Source organism: Psittacula echo (genome assembly GCF_963264785.1).
Source record: "Psittacula echo genome assembly, chromosome: 1".
NCBI classification, from domain to species: Eukaryota; Metazoa; Chordata; class Aves; order Psittaciformes; family Psittacidae; genus Psittacula; species Psittacula echo.
Genome location: NC_137735.1, coordinates 108,662,597 through 108,668,596, shown reverse-complemented (window position 1 = coordinate 108,668,596; position 6,000 = coordinate 108,662,597).

Here is a 6,000-nt window from a genome sequence, read left to right as displayed (position 1 = left end):
TTGCTGAAATAGAAAAATACAGCAAAGAATTGAATAGTCTGAAGAATGGTGAATCTTTTAGCTACTATACAACAGGGGTCTATTTAGCTTTAAGTATTTTATTAAGGGAGTGTATGCCATCATCAGAGATGTCCTATCACTATCATTACACAGGACAAGAAATGGGCAACAAGGTGTTTTGTTGGTTTTTTTTTTTTTTTTCAGTAAATGTCTTCCATTTATACTTTTTTTTTTTTTTTTTTTTTTTTTTTAAAGAGCCACCCTCAGTAGAACTTGCAAACATCGTTTAACATACCACTTTGTACAGTTAGCTCTTTCACAGTGCTCAGGTAATAGTAACGGGGCCTTGAACAAGTTACTCTTTAATTTAACAGATAAATGGAACAGCCAGGTTTCAAGGTCTGTCCCTTTTGACTGTATTTTAAACCCTGAGGTAGCTACAAAGCAGTCCCATCCCTAAGATTCTTTGATGGGGGAGGAAACCAAAACCAGGCACTTCTACCTTCTTATGGTGCATGTTAGGAATTAAAGTAACCCCTTTACTTATGCATCATCTACTTTTCAGCATACAAGTAAGTGGTGCTTGGGTCAAGGGAGGCTGTTATACAAGTTGCAGTGTAGCAGTGACTGCAGGGACAGCAGAACTGCCAATGCTAGGCATAAGCTTCCCTCACCAAAGGAGGGAATGTGATTTCCTACCCTGGATCTGACTGCCAGCACAGGATAAGGAGTTACATAGGCATAAATAACTTCAGTGAACAGTGTCATAAATAGCTCATCTGATTCATTTTGCTGCAACTTGAAGCAACAGTTTGTGTTCTAAGCTGATCCATCAGCATCCAAAGTAGCATGACTATCAATTTTCAAAAACGCACATTCATGTTGACTAGAGAAGCAAATTGTAGAGGTGAGAGTCTTTCAGTGATGCCACTAAAAGGCTTCACTTTCAGAAGAGATGTATGCATAAATACAGTCTCTCAAAGGGAAAAGGATGAGTGTGGTCTATATTCAGGCTGATCTTGCTTTTGATTTTTACCTTTAAAAAAAAACCAGATCAAGCCTTGCGAACTGATACTTGAGATCCTTAGCAATTGTACCACATATAAAAAGGCAAGTATGGGTTTAGGAGAGAGGAATACAGCATTCATGCACTATTTGAGATCACTTTTCTTGGCATAATGTCTTAACGTCTTTTACCTACTTCAGAACAGGGACAAAACCCCATATACACCACAATTGCAGTAATTGACCCATTGCAGTAATTAGTCCAAAAAGAAGCATGCACCTTACTTCTAAGCTCTTCATTCTGTACACATACATACTAGAGAACAAGCAGAACTTGTTTCTGTGACCTGGGAGTAAAAAGTTGACATACCACAATTCAGACAGAAAGGTCATGTGACAGACCCACCGCTTCCACTCCTTGTACATCCTCATTTTGGTGTGATGTGACCTCAGCAGGCGTAACAGATCAAATCCATGGGGAACATAAGCAGAGATACCTGACTGAATCAACCCTCCAGGATTGCCAGATACAAATGTGTCAGTGTCAAAACAATATGGCCCTGAAGGTGCTCTCGTGCAAATGCTGAGGTGAGAGGCGGCTTAGAAAATCCAAGATGATTACCACTGTTAGTAACTGGGCTGGTAATTTTATCATTTTAGTGCTGAGACAATTCAGTGGTAGGTGAAGTAACACCACCTTAGGGAAAAAAAAAAAACCCAAACAGTTAATGTGGTGCTCAATGATTGGAGTAGTTCAACTTAGGTAAAACTTGCATACTAGAAATTGTATCCAGATACATGCTTAGATACTAACTGGGTTTAATTCTGCTGCATTGAGACTATCCATTATCTGCTTGCTGAGAGAACTGGCAGCATACTGGTCAGATTTAAACAATGTTTAAAGTATTTCTATAGAAACCCACTGCAAACAAGTCAGCCCCTGTGTATATGTATGTCGTATGTCCTTGCTGGTACATTATTGTTGCATCCTTTTCTCCCTGTATGATCTCAACATGCTGACAAATGCAAACAAATACTCATGGTAAAAGTGTAAAATACGCAAGTTATCATGACATGAGTTCTGTAACTGTGACACAACACACCTCTGATGGCTTGGGAAGCTGCATCGAAGCTTGTAAGCAGCCTTGTGCTGACAGAGCCTTGAGGAGTTCAACCTCCAACTGCCTAACTGCTGTTCAGCTGATGAGAACAGAAAGCCCTTCATTTTAAAGGCAACTAGAGGAGAGTTGTGGGTATGACACAAGTAATTTCTGAGAGATTCAAATGTTACCTCTGTTGAGGCTTCACGTTGGTAAGAGCTTGGTCCAAGTGGCTTGAAGCACAGGCAGAGAAAACTTGCAACTGCTTCTGGAACAGTTTTAGTAGTGTGGAAGTGCCCACAGAGCAATTCATGTGACTCTCAATCTTTACATACACAACACATTTACGACTCCAGAAAAGAAAAGGCTACAATGCACGATTTTTATTCCACTTAAACCCGTGGAAATTCTCAGCTCAAAACTTTCTAAGCAGCAGATGTAAAACTGTAACTTGACAATTACCAATTCTCAGTCCACTGGGCTTGCCAAGCATCATTTCAAATGAATTTTTGAAAACAGGACTGTCCAATCATTTACCTAATACATGTCTGATGGAAAGTAAGCACAACTGTTTCAAAGAGACAGGTCACAGTATTTCAAAGAAACAAATTTCTGGTTTTCTGGGAAAAGCAGTAATATTTATTCTCATTTGTTCTCACTTTAGGAGACACAACCATAAGAACAGTTGTGCCTGTTCAGATCAAGGGTTCATCCAGCCCACTGTTCAGGTGTTACTGACCACAGATGACTCTCTGAGGTGTATTTGGTTCTATGTCAGTATTCACCACACAAGCTAGCACAACAATTGTTGAGAAAATCTGGCTTTCATGGTTAATTTGCAAAGAAGTGAAAATGCATTTAAACCATACAGTGATGTCACTGTACACAATCAAGGATTTAGTAACACCCTTGTCTTTCAGAACTACCTTTACAGACTTCTAATTCCTGTTAATCTGGTAATCCGGATGTTTAACACCTCTTATTTCACAATCCTCTGAAACCATCTAACTGAAACCATAATGTTTTACATGAAATGGCCTCAGCCAAAGCAATTAATAGACATGTAAATAAGGTTGCTAGCTAATGCCTACACAAGGATACGTTGCTGAGAATCCCATGCCCTCCTGCTACATTCAGCACAAACTGTTTCAGTTTACAAAGTGCTTAACCAAGTATGAAGCACTCAGTGGAGAAACTTATTTCTGGGATTAGTTCAAGTTTTCAAGCATGATGTTCTTCTCATATCCAATTTTCAGGGGTGTATTTCCACTGTATTTTCAGAGTTTCCTTAAGAGTCACTTTTGTATAACCTTTGTAACGTAAGTTACCGGGATTTCTGTTCACTTTCAATTGTTGATCATTCTGATGAATCCATTGCTGAGCCCTAAGTAAAATAAGCATAATTCTTAATGCTTCTACCTTAAAAAGGCCAAAATCAAGCCCAGATGTATTACTGTTAGCATTTTCTATTTATTTTTATCAAGTGTTTTAAAATTGAGACTCTGTATGTGGTATCGCAGTTAAGGGAAACACTAACAGAAACCAAGATGACAAAGTATGAGTGTAAACCTACAACAGCTCCATTTAAGCTCAGACAATTGACATTTTGAAGCTAATGGATATAGGTTATCCATGTAGCTGAGAAATACTTGTGTCTTTATTCAAGGTAAAATTTGTCATAACCACTAAAAATTAATTTCAAGCAAAGTAATGCATTTCTTGAATTCATTTTTGATTCAACCACATTTGTGGAAGGCAGACTTCTGCAACACATGATGGTGAGAGGCTCTGTGGTAGCCACCCGGCTGCTCCACCTGACCACATGAGTTTTATCTTTGCAAGTATTTTAAATAAAACCTTATTTCTGTATCATCTCTACTGTCTTATGTCTAAAGCACAAGAAGGACTGTATCTTGACAAGAGAACCTGGCTACAAAGTTTGCCTACCTAGAAATCCCCAAGTTTCATTACATTAATTATTGGGATTAGTTTTTATGAGGATGTATTTTTTGTTTGGCTTTGAAACATATCTTAGTTTGTGGTTGTGGACATTGCAGGCTGCAGACCCTAATCCCTCAAATAAGCATTCTGCCAGACCCTACAGCATATAAGGCCACTTACCAACTCTCAGGTTCACATGCTAGAAGCTAGTTTGGAAGCAAGAGGCCTATGGTCGGAAACTGGAGAGAAACAAAAAGAACAAAAAACAATGACCCTATGACGGAGGTTCGTAATTTTTTTTTTTTTTTTTTTTTTTGAGGAAAACGACAGATCTCTTCTGCAGATGCACCCAGAATGTCTTCTCAAGTAGAAAAATCTTTCCTTCTCCATGCTCCCTTCCTTCACCGACAGTATCCTACAAAGATGCTCTACCATCATCTGAAGAATGTCAGCACATTCAAAATTCAGAACAATAACCTATCTAGAGCAAACCACTTCAAAATTTAGAGAACAAGATTCCTTTATATATGAAAAAGTTATGATGTAAAAAAAAAAAACACATGAAGGAAGTGCAACGTAGTTATTCTGGAAAAGATTGTATTATTTTATAACCCCATCCAGGGTAGTATTTGGGAAAGAACTCCCAAGAAAGCTTTAGTAGTTACATTAATAACTTCCCAAAATGAATAAGCATCTTACCAAAGGATGCTGACAGTACCAACATTTTAGTCTTTTCTGCTTCCTTTTATCCCTGAAGTTGCATTCTGGAAGCAGTAGCTCTGCAAGTAAGTGGCAGCAACTATCATTTAGTAATGGCTAAATGGCTACAAATGATCAAGCTCAAATCTCTCCATGCCTTTGAATACTGAGCAACTGCGACTCGTCTTGAATATTCCCTTACTAGGTAAAATAAACACTTCTTCAATGAGCATGCCTAGAAAAACAGAGGTCTGGGGCACCAGTATTCAACACCGGTTTCCTTTTAAGGCACACTGGGCTAACAAAAGGTGTGTGCAGTGGCTTTTCAAAGAACCTTTTCTTGTGGCAGCCTGGAAATCGTAGAATCACAGAATAGTTAGGGTTGGAAAGGACCTTAAGATCATCTAGTTCCAACCCGCCCGCCGTGGACACGGATGCTTCACACAAGACCATGTTACCCAAGGCTCTGTCCCTACTGTAATACAGGAATGCCTGGAAGCACTGAATGGGAGCCGGGTCTGTACTCCAAACACAAGGGGGGTTCATCAGACCAAATTCTAATTGCGTATTTTTCTTCCTGGTCAAGAAAGTAAATTTTATGTAAACATCTACCCATGAAATAACAGCTCTATTCACTGACTGAAAAGTCAAGTCAGCGCTTTGACTGAATAAAACGGTTTTCCCAGGCAGTTTAATACACGCAGACACCCCAAAAAGTTCAACACGAAGGAAGCGCCAGGCAAAGGTAAAGCCAAGCCCCATCCGTGCGATCCCGGCCGCTCTCTGGAAGCAAACGGCGGCACCAACAGTCCGTACCAGCAGCCCAGACCTGGTGCGGCCGGCGCCGAGGAGCCATCCCCTTCCCACAGCTTTTCCCGCCGGCTGGGAAACAGCTGCCCCGGAGCAGGAGTCCGCCCGGGAACGGTTCCCGCTCGTTGATCTGCTCATACAAATGAGCCCGCTGGGAGTCTGTATGGAATACAAGAACCTGCTCTCGGCTCCAGGAGAAAGGGAACCCGTAAACTTGAAGATCAGTGGTGTTAGTGCTGTGAAAACTTACAGCTGATAGCATTCAAGATGACAAACCATTATTAGGGTAAGGAGAAGGCAGAACAAAGCACACATAAAAAGATAAATAAACAGCAAAAAGGGACTGCAGTTACCTTCTGTGGCTCTACAGCATGCTGGGCTTGATTGCCTGAACTGATGGAGGCATGATCGGGGCTAATGGTGTGACTTGCAGTGACAGCAGAGC